This window comes from Cnephaeus nilssonii, assembly GCF_951640355.1.
Source record: "Cnephaeus nilssonii genome assembly, chromosome: 7".
NCBI lineage: Eukaryota > Metazoa > Chordata > Mammalia > Chiroptera > Vespertilionidae > Cnephaeus > Cnephaeus nilssonii.
This window is the reverse complement of record NC_137078.1, coordinates 55,729,752-55,755,300: the sequence shown is the minus strand read 5'-3', so window position 1 is coordinate 55,755,300 and position 25,549 is coordinate 55,729,752.

The window sequence follows — 25,549 nt, the reverse complement described above, 5'->3', positions numbered from 1 at the left end:
GTCCTGATTTGCCTGTTACCACAGGATAATTGTTAATTCTCACTTTTACTCTTTTATTCTCAAATGTGTCCTCATTTGGATAATGAATCATGTGTCACACACACACACCCCAACCCCCCATGCAATGGGCATCTGTGGGAAGTCTCAGAGTGTGAGGCTTTTTTAATTTTGTCCCTTGAAGCCTAAAATGGTAGAGATTGAAGGGTAGAGGAGACACAGAAGTGAAGGTTGCTAACAATAAACTTGACCCCTCCTAAATGAAGAGTACAGGTTCTTAATTTATCCACTGTGGAACATAGTGTAGTAGGTTGAATGGTGCCCACTGCCTGCTCCCCAAACGATATGTCCACCTTCTAATCTCAGAAACCTGTGAATGAGACCTTATTTGGAAAAAGGGTCTTTGTAGGTGTAATTAAGTTAAGGATCTTGAGATGCGCTCACCCTGGATTATCCTGGTGGAACCTAAATTCAATGACAAATATCCTCACAGGAGGAACACAGAGGAGAGACACAGACAGCAGGAGGAGAAGGCCTTGTGAGGAAGGCAGCAGAGATTGGAGAAATGCCACCAAGAATGCGTGGAGCCACCAGAGGCCATAAGAGGCCAGGAGGATCCTCCCTTAGAAGGAGCACGGCCTGGCCAACACGTTGATTTCACACTTCTGGCCTCCATGACTGTGAGAGCATGAATTCCTATTGTTTGGAGCCACCAAGTTTGTGCTGATGGTACAGCAGCCCTAGGAAACTAGTACACCTAAGATGAGTTACCTAACCACTGTGAACTAGACTTGGACCCACCTTCTAGCATGTGTGGAGGAGTAAAAGAAATTATACATGCGAAGTGCCTGGCACTGAGTAGGTTCTTACTATGCAGAAAACTGTAGTGTGATGGCTGGTGAATGGCAGTAATGAAAGTTTGCTTTCATCCAGCAGATGGCAGAAGATGCATTTGCAAAAGAGAGGACTTCATGCCGTTCACTGCAATGCATACCCAGCACCTGGCTTCAGGTAGCCTTCCTAGTTCACAGACTGAAGAGGGTTAACCCTCACCACCTCAGAAAAGCTTTCAGCTGTGGAGAAATGAAACTGATTCGGTTCTCCTTTGACTGTTGTAAATAACGGAGGCTGGCATTGATGAGTATAAAGAGTGGGTGCAATGAAAAATATTTGGGTTCTGGGTCCAGCTCCGTGACCTCACTAGGACTCAGTTTGCCAGCTCTAAAATAATGATAAAATGAAATACAAAGAGCAACCTAAAGCAAAGGGCTGCTGTGGGACCAAAATGACCTAATGTGTGAAAGTGCTGGGAAAGCAAGATGCCCCAAAGCACAGAAGGGGCCCCGTTGGGGTTCATTCAGCAGGAGTCACAGGGCTGCTCAATTACTTCGTTTGCTTACTCAGCAAACACTTACTTGTGCCAGGCATTGTGCTGGGTCCTGGGAACACTGTTTCAAAATGCTCACATTCTAGTTTGGGAGCACAGGCACATGAATAAAGGTGTGCATAGGGCATGATATTTTCTCTGATGCTAGGATAACATTCCAACTCTGTTTTGGCTTGAGAAACACATTTGAATGAGCAGTTCCCTTGGTAAAACATTTATATTTCCTTCTTATGTCTTTAAAATTTCCACCCCTTTTTAAAAAACCCCACTGTTTGTGGTTAAGTGAAAAAAGAAAATCTCAGGGCAGTATGCACACAAAGCCTTATACATCTGTTTCAACGGTGGCTACCTCTGAGAGGGTAGAGGTGGTATTTGGAAAAAAGGGGGCTTTACCTTATATTTTCTATACCCCTATATAATGTACACTTTTAACAAGCACACCTTGCTGTTTGCATTAAAAAAGAGAAAGATTTTTTCCCTGGTCCCCAGGAAACTCTTCTGCACTCACGTGGCTAATTCAAACACTGTGATGTGCCTAGTGACAGAGCAAGTGGCCTCCCTTTTTGAAAGAAAATTAAAGGAAGAGCAAAGTCCATATTTGCTCTTCTTTCTTACTTTTGTAAAGAGGTCATCTCACCGGAAGTGACTCAAGCTCTTTTAAGCTGAGCTCCTCTTTAAAGTGGTTTGCAACCATAAGCTCAGCAACCCTTGGGCCCTCCATGTGAGATAAGTCGGAAGTGCCACGTTGTGGATGCCCTGTGCTTGCAGGTCATACCAGCCTAAGGGGAGTCTACTGCTTTACGATCTCAAAGGGCTTTCTAGCATGACCCTTCTGTGACCCTTAGGAAGTGAGGTCAGTACTTGCTATACTTGTTATAGATGGGGGAATGAAGGTTATCGAATGTGGGGAAGCTTGTCAGCAACAGGATTTAATGTCACTTGTGTCAGTTACTGACCAGTACAGAAAAGATGATTGCTAATGTCAAATTCTTTATATGACAAACCTTTTGCATTAGGGGTGGGGAGAAGAGAAGACAGTGTTCCTGTCTAATCTTACCCTTCTCTCTCTCTCTCTCTCTCTCTCTCTCTCTCTCTCTCTCTCTCTCTCTCTCTGTCTCTCTCTCTCCCCCTCTCTCCCCTCCACCCCCCATTCAACTGGGAAAAGAGAAGGGAGAAAGAGGACCCCTGTGGAAGTAAACAGATAATACAATTCGGAAGTCAAGCTTTGTGCAGTTTCAAAAGCTGCAGATTTGAGCAGTGTGGTAGAAATATATTGTCTCATTTATATCCAAATACTGAAGAAGTAAAAAGCTTCTCAAATTAAAAATTGGTCAAGAGCTGCTCAAGTTCAATGCAAGCAAACAGAGTGACTTACAGATAATGTTCACACGTTTGCCCCATGGGGGCGCCACCATTGTTGATATTTTGTTTTTTTAACAGGGAAAGAACAAGTCGCTTTGGCCAGTGTGAACTTTGGTACTCTTGAAAGTTGATTTTCTCACTAGGAAAATTCAGGTCCTGCATTACAGGAACTTTGCATTATGTAAGGTTTCAGGAACGACTTCTCCACCCCTTTCCCTATCCTCCCAAATAACCACTCTATTCATTGTGATAAAGCCTAATGCACAGGTAGCTCAGAGTAGCTACCTGGAAGGGACAAGGATGAGGAGGCTCTACAAGCAGGTGACATAGCAACCGAGTCCTGAAGCCTGCAGTGTTGGGTGTGGTGACCACCCAGGCATGCTCTTCTCTGCACAGCCTGCATTTGTGAATGCCAGTGACATGGTCTGGGGTGGGAGCAGAAGCTGGACCCCCACTCCTACTGCTGGCCTCATTCTACTTAAAATGACCACTCACATGCCCGTCTCTTCCACCGACCTGTAAATTCATCAGGGGCAGAGCTCAGATTTATTATTCTTTTAAACTTTATCTCCTCGACCAGTGTCTGATATATAGAAAGCTTATTCATAAGATATTTTTCTTTTTCTTTTTTTTTTAAAAATAGATTTTTATTGATTTCAGAGAGGAAGGAAGAGGTAGAGAGAGATAGAAACATCCACAATGAGAGAGAATCATGGATTGGCTGCCACCTGCAAGTTCCCCACTGGGGATCGAGCCTACAACTCAGGCATGTGCCCTTGACCAGAATGGAACCTGAGACCTTTCAGTTCGCAGGCCGACGCTCTATCCACTGAGCCTAACCGGCTAGGGCAAGATATTTTTCTATTAAAAATATTTTTAACCTGAAAATTTCAAATATATACAAAAGTACAAAAGACAATATAATGAATTCCTTTGTACCCATTAACCAGCATCAACAGTTATCAACTCCTGGCCAGTCATCATCTCTCTATACTCTCCATTTCCCCACTTGCTTATCCTATTACTTTAAAGTAAACCTTAGAAGTAAATATGTAGATGTGAATATTTTGGTGTGTATGAGACTGTAAAAAAAAAAAAAGGAAAGAAAGGAATTTCACTGCTACGCATCTCTCACCACCTTTGAGACGCCGGGTGGGTGGGGGTGGGTGAGGTGTAGAGCAGGAGCTTTTTTGTCTGGAGACCTAGGCTTTTGTGGAACAATTTCCAATAATGAGAAAAATTGTGGAGCACAGAGGAAAGACAATGCTTTCCGTGTGCCAAGCACTGTGCATTATTATTTTTACTTCATGCTTCTGGGAGATACAGGAATGAATATCCTAGTTTAGAGAGAAGGCTCAGAGAGGTTGAGTGCAGTGTGTAAGGCAAAGCTGGGGTTGGAACCCAGCTCTGTCTATCTGCAGGGTCTGTGTTGTTAACCCTCTGATAGGAGGACCCCTACATTGCAGACCCCACAAACCCATCCCTGGTCTGAGGCTCCTCCTGAGCCCTTCCTGTGCTACTGGCTCTTGTCTTCCTCTTTCCGGCACACGAAATCCAGCTTACTCCACAGGGCCCCGGGGACAAGCCGGGCAGGCTGCTCCCGCCCTGGGAAAGGAGGAGGGGTTGCCATGCCCAGGATGAAAAAGGCGAATTAAGTTCCCTATTAAAAAGAAGGTTATTTTCTTTTGCTGCTAGTCCCCAGGAAGTAACATCCAGGGGTCCCTAAGAACTCATAAATACCTTTGTCAAGGGTTCCACGATCAACTGCATACATAGAGGTTGAGATATACCATTGGTGGGAAAAACCCCAGAGATTGTGTTTAAGTGTGTCGTTGAACAGATGAGGCTGGATGTGACTGCTTGGGAGGGAGTAAACAAAGCCCTACGTACTGTAGGGGGAGGAGGGCCACACTGTAAGAGATGGGAGCCGGCCAGCCTTGGAAGCTGCCAATGACACGTCTCAGGGGCATATGCTGGCCACGACCGTCCATCCAGCGTCCAGGCAAGCAGCAAGCATCGCCAGCAGACCTGAGCAGTGAGGTTACTGGGCACAGCAGCCCCCACAGTGGGTGAGACTGCCGCCAGCAATTCATCTGGGAGATGTGTCCAGTGCTCCACCCTCACCCTTGCCCGGATTCCTTGCTCACCAAGTCCCTTCTGGATAATTTGGCTTCGTTTTTTCAACAGGGAAAGAACAAGCTGCTCCGGCCAGCCTGAACTTTCCGTCCTCTTGAAAGTTGATTTCTCATTCGAAGTGAATAAATTGGTTTTCTTGTTATACTTGTTTTCAGGGAAGGAATGGTCTGATTTCCCTCCTCCAGTGTGCTGCCTGCCTGCCAGCTTTATTTCTCTTCGCAAATTGACACATGGGCACCCTGCAGTTTATATATCAGCCCTTGTGCGTGCTGGTTAATGCCTGGCTGCCTGGTAAGAAGGGCCCCGTGGAGTGTGCCAACAAAGTCGGGTCTCTGGCTGGGAGCGGAGCAGGCTCTGTGAGTGGGGAACTCAGCAAGGCTGCGGATGCTGCTTCCGGGGTCTTAGGGAGAGCTGGGAGGTCTTCCCTGAGGAGAGCCTCTGAATCACAGCTCATGAGCCTTAACACAGGGAACTGAGCCCTTCATGTCCCTAAGGAACAAGTTTGGATCCTCGCACCTCTCATCAGCCCTGGTTATTCAGTGCAGCTGTGGACAGTCCCTCCCTGCCTTACTCCCAGGCGCATGAGGCAAAATGGTTCCAGGAAGCAGAGCTTTGCCATGTTACTCCTGCACTCAAAACTCTTAAAAAAAATATCTAGAATTAGCTAAGTTTATTTTTGATCAAAACTTTTTTTTTTCATGCATTCAGGTAGTCCACAAGAGATTACAACCCTATGGTGGATTTTCAGCTGCATTTATCTGGAATTAAAGCTAAGTAGTTGTTATATATCATTCTACTGTTGGTGAACAGTCAGTAACTCTATTTACTTTAAGTTACATTAACTGTACTTTGATGTCTCATTTTATAATTCTTCTATATACATATTTTTTTTATTGATTTCAGAGAGAAAGGAAGAGGGAGAGAGAGAGATAGAAACCTCATTGATGAGCGAGAACCATTGATCAGCTGCCTCCTGCATGCCCCCCACTGGGGATCGAGCTGAAGCCTGGGCATGTGCCCTGACTGGGAATCAAACCGTGACCTCCTAGTTCATAGGTTTTCGCTCAACCATTGAGCCATGCTGGCTCAGCTGTTTTATAATTCTTTATCAATGCTTCCTACAGTTGCTCCTGATAGTGCATCTACATGATAGTAAATACAGTCAGTCACATTATTCAACATTCCTTAGTAAGGTTAGATTACATCAGTTTCCCACAGACTTTTTAATGTATCATAGGCCACCACTTCTTTTTTTTTTTTTTAAATGCTATTGACTTGATTACAAAGCCAGGTCAATTTTCCTGTAGAATGTCCTAAATTCTAGTTTTTTTTTTTGTTTTTTTTTTTTTCATTTTTTTATTAAGGTATTATATGTGTACATATCTTACCATTGCCCTCCCCACACCCCACTCCCATATATGCCCCCACCCCCCAGAGTTTTGCATCCATTGGTTATGCTTATATGCATGCATACAAGTCCTTTGGTTGATCTCTTATCTCCCCCACCTCTCCCTAACCTTCCCCTTGTAATTTGACAGTCTGTTTGATGCTTTACTGTCTCTGTATCTATCTTTTTGTTCAAGTTTATAATGTTCTTTATTATCCATAAATGAGTGAGATCATGTGGTATTTTTCTTTCATTGACTGACTTATTTCACTTAACATAATGTTCTCCAATTCCTCCCAGGTTGCTGCAAATGATGAGAATTCCTTCTTTTTTATGGCAGCATAGTATTCCATTGTGTAGATGTACCACAGTTTTCTGATCCAGTCATCTGCTGACGGGCACCTAGGCTGTTTCCAAATCTTAGCTATGGTGAATTGCGCTGCTATGAACATAGGGGTGCATATATCCTTTCTAATTGGTGTTTCTAGTTTCTTCGGATATATTCCCAGGAGTGGGATTACTGGGTCAAATGGGAGTTCCATTTTCAGTTTTTTGAGGAAACTCCATACTGTTCTCCACAGTGGCTGCACCAGTCTGCAATCCCACCAGCAGTGCACGAGGGTTCCTTTTTCTCTGCATCCTCGCCAACACTTGTCGTTTGTTGATTTGTTGATGATAGCCATTCTGACAGGTGTGAGATGGTACCGCATTGTTGTTTTGATTTGCATCTCTCGGATAATTAGTGACGTTGAGCATGTTTTCATGTGTCTCTTGGCCTTCCTTCTGTCTTCTTTTGAAAAGATTCTATTTAGGTCTGTTGCCCATTTTTTTATTGGATCATTTATCTTCCTTTTATTAAGTTGTATAAGCTGCCTGTAGATGTTGGAGATTAAACCTTTATCAGTGATGCCATTTGCAAATATGTTCTCCCATGCAGTGGGCCTTCTTGTTGTTTTGTTGATGGTTTCTTTTGCTGTGAAAAAGCTTTTTATTTTGATGTAGTCCCATTTGTTAATTTTCTCTTTAGCTTCCATTGCCCTAGGGGCAGTGTCAGTGAAGAATTTCTTTTGGCATATGTCTGAGATTTTGCTGCCTGTGGATTGCTCTAGTATTTTTATGGTTTCCCGTCTTATGTTTAAGTCCTGTATCCATTTTGAGTTTATTTTTGTGTATGGCGTAAGTTGGTGATCAAGCTTCATTTTTTTGCATGTATCTGTCCAATTTTCCCAACACCATTTATTGAAGAGACTGTCTTTATTCCATTGTATGTTCATGCCTCCTTTGTCAAATATTAATTGAGCATAGTGGTTTGGGTCAATATCTGGATTCTCTATTCTGTTCCATTGATCTATATGTCTGTTCTTGTGCCAGTACCAGGCTGTTTTGAGAACAGTGGCTTTGTAATACAGCTTGAAATCTGGTATTGAGATCCCTCCTACTTTATTCTTCTTTCTCAGGATTGCTGTGGCTATTCGGGGTCTTTTTTTATTCCAGATGAATTTTTGGAGAGTTCTTTCAAGGTCTGTGAAATATGCCGTTGGTATTTTAATGGGGAGTGCATTGAATCTATAGATTGCTTTGGGTAGTATGGACATTTTAATGATGTTGATTCTACCAATCCATGAACATGGTATGTTCTTCCATCTGTTTACGTCTTCCTCTATCTCTTTTTTCAGTGTCCTGTAGTTTTCCGTGTATAGGTCTTTTACCTCCTTAGTTAAGTTTATTCCTAGGTATCTTAATTTTTTTGGTGCGATGGTAAATGGGATTGCCTTTTTAGTCTCTCTGTCTGTAAGTTCACTATTGGTGTATAGGAAGGCCATAGATTTCTTGGCGTTAATTTTGTATCCTGCTACATTGCCGAATTCATTTATTAAGTCTATTAGTTTTTTGACGGAGTCTTTCGGATTTTTTATGTACAATATCATGTCGTCTGCAAATAAAGACAGCTTTACTTGTTCTTTTCCAATTTGGATGCCTTTTATTTCTTCTTCTTGTCTAATTGCAATGGCTAATACTTCCAGTACTATGTCAAACAGGAGTGGTGAGAGTGGGCATCCCTGTCTTGTTCCTGTTCTTAGGGGAAATGTTTTTAGTTTTTGTCCATTGAGTATGATGTTTGCTGTGGGTTTATCATATATAGCTTTTATTATGTTGAGGTATGAGCCATCTATTCCCACCTTGTTGAGAGTTTTTATCAAGAAAGGGTGTTGGATTTTGTCAAATGCTTTTTCTGCATCAATTGATATGACTATGTGATTTTTATCTTTCAATTTGTTTATGTGATGTATCACGTTTATTGATTTGCGGATATTGTACCATCCTTGCATTCCTGGGATAAATCCTACTTGGTCATGGTGTATGATCTTTCTGATGTACTGCTGGAGCCGATTTGCTAGAATTTTATTGAGGATTTTGGCATCTATGTTCATGAGGGATATTGGTCTGTAATTCTCTTTCATTGTGTTGTCTTTATCTGGTTTTGGTATTAGGGTGATGCTGGCTTCATAGAAGGAGCTTGGAAGTGTTCCTTCCACTTGAATTTTTTGGAATAGTCTGAGGAGGATAGGTTTTAGTTCTTCCTTGAATGTTTGGTAAAACTCTCCTGTGAAGCCATCAGGCCCCGGGCTTTTGTTTGCCGGAAGCTTTTTGATGACTGCTTCAATTTCGTCCATAGTTATTGGCCTATTGAGCTGTTTAGATTCTTCTTGATTGATTTTTGGAAGGTTATATTTTTCTAGGAATATGTCCATTTCCTCCAGATTGTCCAGTTTGTTGGAATAGAGTTGTTCGTAGTATTTTGTAACAATCCTTTGTATCTCAGCGGGGTCTGTTGTTATTTCACCTCTTTCATTTCTGATTTTGTTTATTTGGGTCCTCTCTCTTTGCTTCTTGGTGAGCCTGGCTAGAGGTCCATCAATCTTGTTTATCCTTTCAAAGAACCAGCTCTTGGTTTTGTTGATCTTATGTATTGTTTCTTTGGTCTCTATGTCATTTATCTCCGCTCTGATCTTTGTTATTTCCTTCCTTCTGGTTACACTGGGCTTTTCTTGCTGCTCTTTTTCTAGCTCTTTGAGTTGTAGGGTTAAGTAATTTATTACCATTGTTTCTTGCTTTTTGCAATAGGCCTGTAGAGCTATGAACTTCCCTCTCAAGACTGCTTTCGCTGTGTCCCATAGATTTTGGATTGTTGTGTTTTCATTGTCATTTGTTGCCATGATGTTTTTTATTTCTTCCTTGATCTCTCTGGTGACCCAGTCCTTGTTTAATAGCATGCTGTTTAGTCTCCATGTGTTTGATTTCTTTGGATTGTTTTTATTGTAGTTGATTTCCAGTTTTATGCCACTGTGATCTGAGAAGATGCTTGATATAATTTCTATCTTCTTGAATTTGAAGAGACTTTGCCTGTGACCCAGAATATGGTCTATCTTTGAAAATGACCCATGTGCACTTGAGAAGAATGTATATTCTGTGGCTTTGGGGTGAAATGTTCTGAAGATGTCAATTAATTCCATCTGGTCTAGTGAGTCATTTAGGATTGCTGTTTCTTTGCTGATTTTTTGTTTAGAGGATTTGTCCAGTGGTGATAGTGGGGTATTAAAGTCTCCTACTATGATTGTGTTGCTATTAATCTCTCCCTTGATATCCTCCAGGAGTTTTTTTATGTATTTGGGTGCTCCTATATTGGGAGCGTATATGTTTACCAGAATTATTTCTTCTTGTTGGATTTCTCCCTTTAGTATTATGAAGTGGCCTTCCTTATCTCTTGTTATGGCATTTACTTTGAGGTCTATTTTGTCAGATATAAGTATTGCTACCCCAGCTTTTTTTTCATTTCCATTTGCCTGAAAGATATTTTTCCATCCCTTCACTTTCAATCTGTGTGAGTCTCTTGTTCTGAGGTGGGTCTCTTGTAGACAGCATATATATGGGTCGTGTTTTTTTATCCATTCAGCTACTCGATGTCTTTTGATTGGAGCATTTAGTCCGTTTACATTTAAAGTTATTACTGAAAGGTATTTGTTTGCAGTCATATCAATTTTTGTGTCTGTATTCCTTCTTACCTGTTTATTTCTTCTTTTTACAGTATTCCCTTTGGCAATTCTTGCATTGCTGGTTTGGTGGTGATAAACTCCCTGAGGCTTTTTTTGTCTGCAAAGCTCCTGATTTCCCCTTCAATTTTGATTGATAGTCTTGCTGGATATAGTATTCTTGGATTCAGTCCTTTGCTTTGCAACACTTTGTATACCTCCTTCCATTCACTTCTAGCTTGTTGTGTTTCTGATGAGTAATCATTTGACAATCTGATGGGTGTTCCTTTGTAGGTAACTCTCTGTCTCTCTCTTGCCGCCTTTAGGATTCTCTCTTTATCATTTATATTTGCCATTGAAATTATGACATGTCTTGGTGTGGGTCTTTTGGGGTTGATCCTGCTTGGGACTCTCTTTACTTGCGTAACTTTTATGTTTCCCATATCCGGGAAGGTTTCTGTCATTATTTCTTCAAATAGATTTTCTAATCCCTGCTGCTCTTCTTGTCCTTCTGGCAGCCCTATTATACGCATGTTACTTCGTTTCATGTTGTCCCGAAGCTCCCTTAGGCTTTCCTCCTGCTTTTTAATTTTTTTCTCCAATTGCTGTTCAGCTTGAGCTTGTTTCTGTACCTGATCTTCTAACTCACTAATTCGGTCCTCTGCTTCTTGTAATCTACTGTTGAAACTTTCCATGGTGTTTTTGATTGTAGCTATATCACTTTTCATTTCTTCCTGATTCTTGCATAAGTTGTTGATTTTCTCATCCATCCGATGTATAAATTCCATGACCATTACTCTGAACTCCTTTTCGGTCATGTTGCAAGCTTCATTTTCACTAATTTCCTTTCTTGGCGACTCCACATTTTCTTTCCTCTGTGAGTTATTTCGTTTCCCCATTCTGGCTATTACCAGAAAGCTCAAGCTTCTGTTTGCGTGGACCTGGGCTGTGTGCTGTGGGGACTTCGCTCCACCCTAGTTTCACTGAAGTGCTCTGACACTAGGACGTGTGGCTGTCTTTGGTTGGTGGGAACCAGACTTGCCCAGGATCAGTGTCCCCAGTGTTCCGTGTGGTTTCGTGTGCACATTTAGAATCAGGGGCCCTGTCTGCACCACACTGTTGGTATGTGCCGAGAATGAGATCCTTAGCATGTGCCAGGAGTCAGAGTTTCCCTGTGTCTGCACCAAGACTCGAGTGTCAAAGTCTCTGTTGCCTTGTGCGGTTTCTCGTTGAGAATCAGGGTCCCTGTGTGTGCACGCACCAACAATTGGGGTCGCTGGCTCTTAGTGTGAATGCGCTGTGAGTCAGGGATCCCAGGTAGCTGTGTCCGGCGTGCCAAATTCCCTGAAGTGGAGCTGCGTCCTGTGTGTGCTCTCTCTACTGAGCCAAACCGGCTAGAGCGCACATTCTTAAAAACCTGAAGGTGAGCCGGCTCAGTGCACTCTCCCAAAGTCCCAGAAGGGGGGCGGAGTTTGTCCTGCGCGTCAAATTCCCCAAAGGGAAGCCCCTCTGTGCACGCTCTTAAGAATCTCCGAAGGGGGAGCTGTGACCCGCGAGCCAAATTCCCCCAAATTCCCCGAAGGGGAGCCCTCTGTGCGCACTGACAGATTTCCCGGACGGGGAGCTGCTTCTGTCCCGTGCGCAAGCGCACGCCAAATTCCCTAAGAGGGAGCGCGTCCCTGCGCAAAGCTCGGCAGCCTGGGCCAGGGGCGGGTCTATCAGTTACTATGGCGCTGTCTGTGCGCGCGCCCGCCCGTGAGCAGCTTGGGCGAGGGGCGCGTCTATCAGTTACTATGGCGCTTTCCGCGCGCGCCTGTGGGCGCTCAGCAGCTTGGGGGAGGGGCGGGTCTATCCGTTACTATGGCGCTATCAGCGCCTGCGAGGAGGGGGATAGGCTCTTTGACTCACAGAAATCTGCCGGGAAGTCTGGATTCTTGTTGTTTGTTTGTCTGAAGCTGTGATAGCAGTTCTCTGTCCCCAGTGGCTGCAGGGTCCTGGTTTGTGTCAGAAGCCAGGATCCGAGTCTCAGGCAGCTCTGTTTCTCAAGATGGCGTGGTCTCCGCGTCCGCACCAGCCGCCGAGAAGTGTCCGCTTTGTGCGCGGGGCTCCGCCGTCTGGGGCTGCCCTGTTCGGGAGCCCCTTGGAAGACCTGCAGAATCTAACTGACCCTATCTCATACACACACACACACCACACACATCTACACTCTCCTCTATGGGTTCCTCACTCACACTCTCTCTCTCTCCCTACCTTCCTGCCGGTCGCCATCTTTTTTTCCTAAATTCTAGTTTTGAGTGAATATTCCTCCTTAACTTTCCCCTCCATGTTTTCTGTTGATTTCAGGGTTGATTAAATTCAGTTTCAAGGTTTTTTGTTTTTTTTTTAAGTCTATTTCATAGGTGGTGCTACATACTTCATATTGTGTTATATTCAAAAGCACATACTATCTGATGGTTTCACTTTCAGTGGATGCTAAGATTTATCAGTGAGTTAAAGTGGTGACCACCTGATCCCTTTATTATAAAGTTTTCCATTAACCTTTTACCTAAGGGTTTATCATCCTTTGATAACCACTGCTTGAGTCATTTCCTTAAGACCTGCAAATGTTGATTTTCTAATATAGAACTCCTCTTATCCAGAGTTGTGTGATTTCTAGAAAATACTGTTCACACTAGAAAGGCCATATAAATTCTCAATTCTTTTTGAACCTCCTCTAATTCATAGATTGACGCTCAACAACTGAGCCACACCAGCTGGGCATAAATTCTCAATTTTTCCCCTTTAATTATAATTTTTTAGAGCAATGAGTTGGTGCCCAGCAACCTTTAATTGTGTCCATGAAATCTTACTCTTTTCCTTAAAAAATTTTGGCCTTTTAATATTAATTCATTTTAATCAGGTGTAATCATTTTGGGATGACATTGGTTAATAGGATCATATAGGATTTTAGGTGTGTATTTCTGTTACCAGATCTATATATTGCACTGTGTGCCCACCACCTAAAGTCAAATCATCTTCTATCACCATATATTAGGCCCCCTTGACTCCTCCCAAAACTCTTTGATGGCTCCTTACTACCTATAGCATAACGTCCCAATTCCTTGGCAAGACTTGCCCTTGGGCCAGGAGGAATTAAAAAGGTTATTGCTACGCCAGGCTGGCATGGGTCAGTGGTTGAGCGTCAACCTATGAATCAGGAGGTCACGGTTTGATTCCCAGTCAGGGCACATGCCCAGGTTGTGGCTCAATCCCCAGTGGGGGTTGTGTAGGAGGCAGCCAATCAATGATTCTTTCTCATCATTGATGTTTCTATCTCTCCCTTCCTCTCTGAAATCAATAAAAATAAACACAGAATTGAGAATTTATATGGCCTTTCTAGTGTGAACAATATTTTCTAGAAATCAAACAACTCTGGATAAGAGGAGTTCTATATTAGAATTAGAAAATCAACATTTGCAGGTCTTAAGGAAATGACTCAAGCAGTGGTTATCAAAGGATGATAAACTCTTAGGTAAAAGATTAATGGAAAACTTTATAATAAAGGGATCAGGTTGTCACCACTTTAACTCACTGATAAATCTTAGCATCCACTGAAAGTGAAACAATCAGATATTATGTGCTTTTGAATATACACAATCTGAAGTACACAGCACCACCTATGAAATCACACAAAATGTGTGCGCTTGTGCACTTGCCTTAACCCCAGTGAGCCTCATCTGTCAGTTGGGAGGGTCTTGCCTCGTCTAGGATTTAAAAGTTTGGCGCTTTGCCTGGCCAGTGTGCTCAGTGGTTAGCATCAACCCAGGAACCTTTCCCTTCCTCTCTGAAATCAATAAAGATATATTTTTAAAATAGCTTATTGCTACATTATTTCATCAAGTCAAATCCTTGTGTAATTGTAAGGTATATCATTATTTGAAGTACTAAAAAAACCCACACTGTCAACTAAACTATAATAATCCATCGACAAGACATACCCAATTCATATAGGTTCACATGTGGAAAATATTTGTCTTAAAATCATTGAAATATGGTATTTAAAACAAAAGCTGGCAGTTGCTATTTTTTCCCCCTTGGGAAAAGGATTCTGTTGTGTGGGAGTACATCATGATTAATTTTATTTATTTGTTTAAAATTTTTAGAAGATATAACCTAATGTGCCTAGGTCAGGATAAGTGAGAGAAAGTCAGAGAGAGAGAAAGAGGGGGGGGGGAAGAGAGAGAGGAGAGAGAGAGAGAGAGAGAGAGGAGTCGCTCTGTATAATTAGATAATAGGAAATGGAGCTTTGTTAGCTGCCAGGACCACCGAAGGGGAGGCATGAACAAGGTCTAGACACAAGTAGCATTCTCAATGCTGGCGGCTCTCTAAACTAGAGTCACCCCGGGAACTAAGATATATACCTGCCTGGGCCCCTCCCACAGAGGCATGGGTCTTTTTAAAGCTTCTAACTGGTTAGTCAGAGAAGGTGGGGTCACAGGAGCCTAAGAAGATAATGTTAGCTGGTAAGAACTTTTCTTTAGTTGGGGGCAGCACGGGTAGTGTTTGATAAGGAGCTGCTTCTATTCTGTGCTGTCCTTGTGCTCTCCCGAGCCTGCACTGTAAACGTGCCATGCCCCCATTCTGGAACACGATTTGCACCCAGAAAGGATCCGGGGTGCAGAGGACAGACTGCAGCAGCAGCAGAGGCTGAGAGCAGTGGTGTGTCCCGGAGTCTCGCCTCCCCGCCCTGCACTCTGCCCACCAGAACCACACCAGCTCCCCAGGGATATCAGGCTTCCCACTATTGCTATTCATACAGTGTGGCCGCTGTTTCCTTTTGACTATTGAACGAAAAGATGATTTCAGAAGGCTGGAGGAATTGGGGGACATTCAGAAACAACATTTTGGTTACACCAAGCCTTTTATGATCTGGTTCCTACTCACCTTATCCCACCCCTTCCGCACCATATACACCTCCCACCTTCACCCGAGGCTGCTTGCAAAATATCCGGTCACCCTTCATGACTCAATCCAAGGTTTACCTGCTCTGGGAAGTCTTTCCGGCCAGCATTCTTCCTCACCTCCCCACCCCCATCCTACCCCCCACCCCCAATCCCACTGGCGTGGTCTCTTTCTTCCTGCCGCCCACTGAATCCTGTGCAGACTTCTCTCAGAGTGCCTCCCTCTGGGTTGAATTAAGTCCCTCAAAAAAGTTGTTTTGGAGTCCTAACCCCCAGTGCCTCAGAATGTGACCTTATTTGGAGACAGGGTCTCTACAAAGGTAATCAAGTGAAAATGAGGTTATTGGGGTGGGCTCTAGTCCAATATGACTGGTATTCTTATAAAAAGATGCTCTTGGACACAGAGACATGCTCACAGGGAGAATGCCTTGTGACTGGAGTTCTGCCTCAAGCCAAGGAAACACCCCACTAGGAGAGGCCGGGACAGCTCCTCCCTGGTGCCGCTAGGGGGAGCTTGGCCCGCCAATACTGGGTCTTGGACTGATCTGTGTAACACTTGCCTAAGCCACTTAGTTTGTGGCGCTTTGTTATGACACCCCTGGGAAACTAACACAGCCTCCCACATGTCAGTGACTTTGTATGTTTAGGTCTGTAACCCCCACTAAACTATAAGCCTCTCAGAGGCAGAGACTGCTTGCCTGGCTGGTGCGGCTCAGTGTTTGAGCATCAACCTATGCACCAGGAGGTCACGGGTTACAGGCTCGATCTCCAGTAGGGGGCATGCAGGAGGCAGCCAATCAATGATTTTTTCTCATCATTGATGTTTCTATCTCTCCCTTCCTCTCTGAAATCAATAGCAATCCTATCTAATAAAGAGGGAATATGCTAATTGACCATCACACCCTCACAAAGATGGTGGCATCCACAGCCAATAAGGAGGGAATATGCTAATTGATTGCCATGCCCTCAAAGATGGCGGCGCCCACAGCCACAAGATGGTGGTGCCCAGTCCCCTCAGCCCCGCCGGGGTGGCAGGCACGTGGCATGATCAAGCCCGCCCCCAGGCGGGTCTGGCCGCTCTCTGCGCCTGCCTTCAGAGTCCCCCAGTCCTCTCAGCCCTCCAGAAGCCCAGGACCAGCCTGAGGCGCAGGCAAGCCTCAGATGTCAGCTGCCCAGCCGCCCAGGGCCACCCGAGGCTCAGGTAACCAGGGCCGGCCGAGGCTTGTGCTGCTAGCAGTAGCAGTAGCAGAAGTGTGATGGGGGCATCGCCTTCCCCTGATCGCTGGGTTGCCTCCTGCCCCTGAGGGCTCCTGGACTGTGAGAGGGGGCAGGCTGGGCTGAGGGACCCCCCGCTCCAGTGCATGAATTTTCATGCACCGGGCCTCTAGTATATTAAAAAACAAAACAGAGACGGCTTTAGTCATTTTTGTACCTTAGCTAACAATGCCTGTATATGTTTGTTGAATGAATCAGTGATTACAGCGCATCCTCCAGTTTCCTGTATCTACTCTCGGAAACAGCACTCAGTGGCAGGTGGTGCCCCAGGGCTTTGCCTGGTTCTGTGACGTGTGCTGCTGCCAGCTGTCCACGATCATCATCAATAACCACGGCAACGACAACAACACCACTTTCAGCGAGGACTCAGTGGTCATCAAATTGTATGCATTCCTCCAGTCAGCCGGTCACTCGACAAACATCCACTGAGTGACTCCCACGGGCCAAGTTCCGTGCTGGGAACTGGGGATATGGTGATAAACAAGACCAGCCTGGTCCCAGGCTTCACGGAGTTTTTATACTAACTGGAGAGATAGATTGTGCAATTATGTAATTACAGTGATGGTAAGTGCTAAAAGGGGAAATACAAAGTACCAAGAGAATAATTAACAGAGGATTCTGGCTAATTCCAGAAGGCTTCTCAGAGAGAGCAGTGTTGGAGCTGGGCAAAGACAGATTCATTGGAATACGCTGCTTGCAAAAAGGCAAGGGAAGCATGTTCCTGGTCGAGGGCATAGCCCATGTGAAGCCCATTGTTCAATAATGATTTGTTGAGACCTTACTACGGGCCAAGCAGGTGTTCTCAATCCTGGGAATGCAGCACAGAAAACAACTAATAAAAATTCCAACTTACAAGGAAGCCAGAGGGAAGTGAGCAGGAAGAAGGGAGGGAGGGCGAAGCAGGGCCAGCGTCTTCAAGGAACCTAAATAGAAAAGGTCTGAGCCTCTGAATCCGTCCTGATCATTGCTGGGCCTACCACACGCAGGACAGCGCCTGGCACACGGTAAGAGCTTCGCGCATTATTTTCCGTGGATGAATTAAATCCCCCAGGAGGGTGGAGTTAGGGTGTGTACGGTGATTCTGACAAGCACTAACCTGGAAAGTACTTTATAGTTTACAACAACACTATAGGCCACTTAAATTTCACAGCCCTATTTTTTTTTTGTTTTTGAATTTTGATAAGAGTTTATTTGTGTCAAACTGATGACATGCCAGGGAGCAAGATCTCAAATGCACTGCACAGCCCTGATTTTAACTGCTTCTCAGCCTTCAGTTGGTCTCAGGAGGCTTAAGGACTCTTCTGATAACAGGTATTCTCAGCCCAGGTACGGCACAGTGACTTGTCCGGTGTTCAGCCTGATTCATGACTGTTGGCATTCCTCATCTAAACCAGACTGTAGGGCTCTCAAAGGCCAGGGCAGACTGTGCCTAGACACCTCAGAGGGAAATACTGTATCCTTGTTCTGGTGGCTTCCTCCCTTGTTCAGATCACCATGACCTGTACTCTGGGCTACCCAGCTCCCAGGTGGATGGCTCTGTTCATTGTTCAGGAAAATACTTTGATGGACATTTTGATTGATAGAGGCAGATTCCCTCCCACCAACCCCCACGGCCTTTTAAAAACACAATATGCGCCGAAACCGGTTTGGCTCAGTGGATAGAGTGTCGGCCTGCGGACTCAAGGGTCCCAGGTTCGATTCCGGTCAAGGGCATGTACCTTGGTTGCGGGCACATCCCCAGTAGGGGGTGTGCAAGAGGCAGCTGATCGATGTTTCTCTCTAATCGATGTTTCTGACTCTCTATCCCTCTCTCTTCCTCTCTGTGGAAAATCAATAAAATATATTAAAAAAAACAAAACAAAAACACAAGATGCTATTCATGGTAAGAAATAATATGAAATACACAAAATCGAATGAAAAACAAGCCATGTGTAATTTTACCAACCAGAAATAGCCAATGTTTGGATTGGATGTATTCCTTGCAGAGCTTTTTTTCTGTACATATACCTGGTATGGGTGTGTATATTTATGTTTACAAAATATGAGATTATATAATACATGTCCATTTGTCACTGACTTAAATAAGCTTAGAAATTTATTGTGGGCATCTTTCTATGTCAATAGATAGTCATCAACATCACTATTTTAAATTTTGTTCTGGCCTGATGTTACAGCCTCTTGCATTTTCCATGTCCAATTCCACCCCCCCGTGAGAAGACTAGTTGTCCTGAAGCATAATCCTAATCCTGTCACTCTTCTGTGGAAACACTGCCAAATGACTCTGTCTCCTGCAGATGAAGTCTTACTTCACCCCAAATTTGAGACCCTTCATGATTTGCCCCTACCCCCAACCTGCTTATCCATTTTTATCTCCCATTTCTTTCTTGATGTACCCAATGCTCTAGTGAAAACCTGATGTTTCCCACGGTTCCTACTATCCTTCCCCATCTCTGCTCACATGGTTCCCTTCCACCTGGAATGCCACCCCCATCCACTCCCCAGCTATTGGAACCCCAGGCTACCTTCTAGGCCTGGCTCTGATGCCACCTTCTTCAGAGAGCCTTGTTCCACTCCAAATAATGTCCTAGGAACTGAGCCAAGTGCTGCTGTTCAATACAGGGGAAAAGGCCATTTACTACACCTTTGTTATTGCTTAAAACATATTTTGCTTCTTTGGACAGTGCATGTGTGTACAAACACAAACACACGTTATGGTAAACTAGAGGCCTGGTGCACGAAATACGTGCACTCGGGGCGGGGGTGGGGCAGTCCCTCAGCCCGGCCTGCGCCCTCTTGCAGTTGGACATCCTTAGCGCTGCCATGGAGGTGGGATAGGCTCCCCCACCGCCGCTGCACTCTCCAGCCATGATCCTGTTTCTGGCTGAGCTGCGCTCCCCTGTGGGAGCGCACTGACCACCAGGGGACAGCTCCTGCATTGAGTGTCTGCCCCCTGGTGGTCGGTGTGCATCATAGCAACTGGACGTTCCACCGTTCAGTTGATTTGCGTATTAGCCTTTTTATTATATAGGATTGTGCAAAGGAGGGTTAGGTATAGGGCAGAGTTAGAATCTAGGCCTTCATTCCCATAAATGCTTTTCTCATTTCCAGAAAATATTTGTATGTATCTACAAATAGGTAGGTACATAGATACGGATGCGTATGTGTACAGGGTGTCCCCCCAAAATGTAGCTCAATTTTGAAAATGAAATGTATTTTAATAAACATTGCCTTTATAATTATTCAAAGTGTGCATATACATTTTGGGGGGACACCCTACATATGTGCACATGTGTGCATATATAGGTATGCGTGTGTATATATGTGTGGGTGTGTATCAAGATTCTTGCGATTGATTTTTTTGGAAAATGCCACTTCCAAGGAACACCCTAATCTTCCTATGACATTTATGGGTTTCAGTCAACCATAGCATTTTATTAGGGAGTTTGCAGGGAAGAGGCACCTGAGTCATACTCTGAGTCAACCTGTCTGCCTCAGTCAAGAATCTGGCTTCCTTCTTGGTTTCGTGCTATTAACCTGACAGATATCTTGTAATAAATTCACCGAGCTTACATAATTCAGCTTCCATGAGGTCTGACAACAGAATGGGGTGCTGATTGTGGGCGAGTCGACGTTTAACCGACTAGATTTCCTGGGTTAGCTGTTTGGTGCAAGCATTGACATTCAGGGGCCAGGATCCCTTTCATATCTGAGGAATTGGATTTCTGCAGCTTTTGGAACCCACCCTGTAGGAGCCCAGCATGTCAGTGCTGCAAAAATTGCAAGAAGGGGAACTGGAGGGAGGCTGACATGGAGACTGATGCCCTAGAGGAGTATCGAGTTCCCATAGTGCCCCTCTGGGGAACGGACTTATTTCAGGGTTATCGAGATGAGCGTGTGCACTTCCCTCCCTCCCCCTGAGCGGCTGCCAAATTGCTTGGCTGACCTTCATCCATGGCTGAGCCTGTAAGCTCTAAGCCCTACACGGAAGAAGCAATGCTGGGCACGAGGGATCACCTCCTGGCTCTCCCTGAGCCTTTGTTATTGATGACCAAGGTGTCATGAAAACATTACTCTAGACTTCGGCAGCGGTCAGTTTTAACTTTCTCTTGTCACTCTAGCCCCTCCTAAGTGATCTCATCCACTCCACAGCTCCTCATGGCACCTACCGGGGGACCACTCCCACGTTTATGTCTCCTATTTCCTATCTGTCTTCTGAGCTCAGACTTAGGCATCCAACCACTTACTTGTCAGCGCCATCTGAATGTCTGTGGGTCACTGCACACTCATCACGTTTAAAATGAATCCATCAGCTGCCACGGGCTCCTCCTCTTTGGTTTCCTATCCAGAGGATGATACCACCTGCCACCTACATACCCAAGAAGGAGTCTGGGAGGTGTCACTGTTGACACCTCCTCTCCCTGCACCCCCACCCACTTCCTGATTGGATAGTCGTCAAGCCCCGCCAATCCAATGACCTTCACTTCTCTCCATTGCTCTGCACTTTCACTGCCAGCACCCTGATCCCAGACGCCAGAGTCTCTTGCCTGAATTAAGGCAAAACCTTCTAACCAGCACCCTTCCCCCCCCCCCCCCCCCCATACACACACACCCTGCCCTCAACCATTCTTACATTCTCTAATGTATTTTCCATATAGCAGCCAGGGAGGTTTTTAAAAAAACCCACAACTCTAATTATGTTCCTCCCCTGCTTACACACTCAGTGGTTTCCCATTTCTTTTACTAAAACAGTCAAATCTTTTGGCATGGCTCAAAGTGCCCTCCTGACCTGCCCACCTCCTCCTCTACATCACCCAGCGTCACCATGTCCCCTTTCTCCATCCTGTGGGTGCTATTGCGACACAGGCCTGCTCCCATTCCTCAGACTCACGGATGGACAGAGTGCCTTCCTGCTGACACAGCAATCCCTTCTTCTTTGTCTGGCTGTCTTGTCCATCTTTTGGGTTCTAAGTATCCCTTTCATAGGAAAATATGCACCCCCTGAGACCAGATGAGCCCCTGAGTATGCTCATTGGCACAGCATCATGCTTCTCTGTACTACTGATCCCGATGACAGTCATTTGATCAATGATTTTTTTGTTTGTATTTTATTTTTTCCATCACCATTTTCCCTTCTATGCCCTCTTCAACCTCCCCCCTGATCAATGATTTTTTAAAAAAATAATTGGTTTCTTTTACTAGTCTGCAAGCTCCATGACATTAGAAACTGTATCTTTTTTTTCCCAGTGATGTCCTTCCTAATACAATGACTGACATTTAGCAAGTGTTCCATGAGCATCTGTCAAGTGAATAGAAGGTATTCTGAATCCAGATCTTTCTGATATAGTGGGACACATCAGTGATTTTCATTAGCGTCATTCTTGTTCTGAATGACTCTAGCTTTACTCATTGTTTGTGTGTCGATTGGTGCTACCTTTTCATTGAATGCACCACGGGCATTTGCTCTATCCAGGTAATGCACTGGGTACCAGGAACCAAAGTTGAATTAGACCTTGATCCTGCCCAGTAGTTTACCAATTAGCAGGGTATAGCGCAGGTTTATTTCACAGGAGGACACAGACAATGGGAGATTTTCATAGAAGCACGAACACCTACACCTGTTACACGCAAAGGGCTTATTCATCTAAGAGTTGGCAGGGCGTCTGAGGAAGGGTTATGGGCCCTCTTGGCTGAGCCACTGTGGCTGTGGTCAGGTTAATTAGAGTTAGAGTACAGCCCAAGGTCAGGAGGGCTGCGTTGACTCATTGTGCAAAGAAAGCAACTAGGAGTCAGGGCAGGTAAGGTTAGCAGTTTGGGGTTCGCCCACAAGGGTGCAGACACAGAGGACCATGGGTGCACAGATTTGATTTGTCCAACACCTGGCTGGCTCTAGCGGAATCTCCTTGGCCACCACAAGGCCCCCTTGTAGCTGCAGCCTTCAGTGTCCATGCTTATGACTTTCCCGGCAAGGGCTGAATCAAGGACATCAGGCAAAAGGTTGAGTACTAAGCCTTGCATTCAGGCAGAGCTGGGTTTGTATCTGGCACCACTTAGAGCTGCATGATTCTAGGCAAGTTGCCTCAACTTGCCAAGACTCAGTTTTCTCTTTAGTAAAATGAGATAGTTCTATCTGTCACTCATTGGGAAGATGAAATAATGTGCAGCAAATGCCTCTCTGTAGTTGGTATTCATTAGCTAGGTGTCCCTTCGCTCAAATTATGCCACAGGTGTAGGTTTTGCTTTGATGGCTCTTTTATTCCCCTTCCTTTATTGTTCTGGCCCTTTATTCCTCCACGTACTTTCTCCCGTCTCGGAGAAAACTCGGACGGTGCTGTGATGGCAGGCTCTTCCTGTACTACGAAGAGGTGGCTGGAAAGTAGTTGGCACTCAAAAGTATTTGTGAGATCGGTGGTCAGGTGGGTGGAGAGATGGATGGAGAAAGAATGACCCTTCCATTTAAAGGCTTCCACTGCCAGGGCAGGAAAGAAGGGGTGGGACGAGTTTACAGCAGGGGATCCCTAAGGGACTTTGTAGAATGAGTAGGAAGGAGCCAGGTGGGAGACAGCCGGCTCGGGCAGAGGGAACCACCCACGGTAAGAAGGTGTTTGTTGTGTTGGAGCAACCAAAAGGCCTGGGCGGCTGAAGCCTAATGCAGCAACATTTTGATGTAGGAAAGAGCTTTATTTTGTGGGGTCCTTTCTTTGCTTCAACCTGTTACTCAAATCCTCCATCTTCATGTTGTCTGCTGGATGCCTGAGCTTGCTCTTTCTCTCTCTCTCTGCTCAGACCTGCTGCTTTCCTCACATGCCCCCTGCCCCCATTTCTCCTTCACAATTAGCCCATTCTGTGCCCATTGGATCCTTGGCCTTCTTTAATAATAATAAAAATGAATGACAATGCGTGCCCCTTCTCGGATCAGCCGGTTTCCAAGGGCCTTTGGTGCAGTACCTGGATTGCAGGTGTGTGGGAGGATTATGCTGAGAGGAAGCCACGGAGGCAGAGGCTGGAGGCAAGCAGAGAAAGGAAAACCTTTGCTAAAATGCCACGCCAAAGGGGGTGAGGGTCAGGAGCCAGGTCCTGGCACAGGAGAGAGAGGCCAGCACCAGGAAGCAGGTCATTCAGAGGGCTGGAAAGTGGAGGGAGGCAGAGTCAGCTGGAACACGGCTGGTCTACAGTTGAGGTGCTTTTTATAGGCCTGTCCTGTCTCCTCTCGGGCGCTGCAGCTGGGGCCCTGCCTGGTCTGCAGGTGTGAGTAATGCCGAGGCCCAGGGGAGGGGAGAGGGCGGGCACACGGAGCGGGGAGCCTTCTGGAGCCAGGAGCCACACCTGTCTACGTTTTTCAAAGCTTTATCACCTTTGCAATTTAAGCAGTTTTGTTTCCACCGAGATTAAAAGTAAGTGTGAGCAATTAGATACATTATGCCTCGTTTACTACTCCCTAAGGAAGTGTGAGAAAATAACCTTGAATTTCATCCCACCCATCGGATATCTTGCTTGTAATCACCTTCTTTGTATCCTTTTCAAGAGTTTTGAAATTTTTTTTGCTTATTTGTGTGTACATATATTTTTCTTTTCTTTTTTAAAAAAATCTTTATTTTGTTGAAAGTATTACATATGTCCCTTTTCCCCCGATCATTCCCCTTCAGCCCACCCCTACCCCCCACCCCAGGCCCTCACCACCCCACTGTCTGTGTCCATGCATATATTTTTCTATACTTAATATTTTCGTGAAGAATAGAGCTATTTCCATAAAGATGTTTTTATCTTGCAGGCGTTCAGTTCAATGACCTCCTCTCACCATGATACTGTAGGTAGGAAATACTGAGAAAACGCCTGCGCTGCGGAGGCCGGGCCTGTGTTCTCTCTGCACAGGCAGGCGCTGCTGCAGGAGCTCTCCGGGCGTGCAGGCTCCTCTCACCCCAGCCCCTGCAACTCACATTCATCCTCCAACTTGTCGTGTGAGAAGTCAGTTTCTCTAGGGAGCTCTCCGACCTCCTAAGTCTTCCTGGGTGCCCCCCTCAGCGCGGCATTTAGCACCTTCTGTTGGAATCTCTCTGTTCTACCAGACCCATGCTTCTGAGACTGAGGTGCAATCATTATGGGCTGTGAAATCAAGTAGTGGGTTGTGACCAGTATTTGGGGGTTTTGTATTATTTATTTTGGGATATCTTTTCTGTGTTGTATTTGAAGAGTTATGAAATCATGCTTGCTATTTAACTCTGTTACCTTTTACTTACATGTAATAGGAGTGAGTTTTGTTCCATGAAACACAACCTACATGTAATACAAGTGAGCTTTGTTTCAGAGTGTGTGTGTGTGTGTGTGTGTGCGCGCGCACGCGCGAGTGCACACGCGTGCATGCGTGCCTGTGTTCTGTGTGTACAGTGGTGAATGAGACACACATAGGCCTGGATGCTTTGGAGCACATGGTGTGAAGTAGTGTTTTTCTTCAGATTTTTAAAACTGTGACCTACAGTAAGAAAAACATTTCATATTGTGCCATTTTTAATACATTTTATAATGTAAAATATTTTATGCTGTACACACGCAGAGAGATACACATATATACCATGGTTTTCAATGCATACAGGAGATTTGATTTTGATCTGTACAACTCAGATGAGATGGCTATGTTTAACTCATTTTAGATACAGCACAGTGGAGACTGAGCAATTAGTGACCCGCAACGGTGATACAGCTCGTGCGTGTTGGCTCTCAGGACCTGGGTCCAGGACTCTGATCCAGTGCTGTTCTCACTCATATAATTTTATACCCCTGCACGTAGAGCCAAAGTAAGATGAGGTCTAATATCCAATCAATACTGAGAGAATGGTGACTCATTGTTTTACAGTATTTTTCAAAAAATCTAACTGACAACTACCTGGAATGAGAAAGTGAGTGACAGCATTAGAACTGGGGAGAGCAACTTGGCAAATAGGGTGTTTAACAATTAACATGGTTAGAAATTACCTTTTTAAAAAAATCTTCACCCCAGATGTTTTTTCCATTGGTTTCTAGAGAGAGTGGAAGGGAGGGA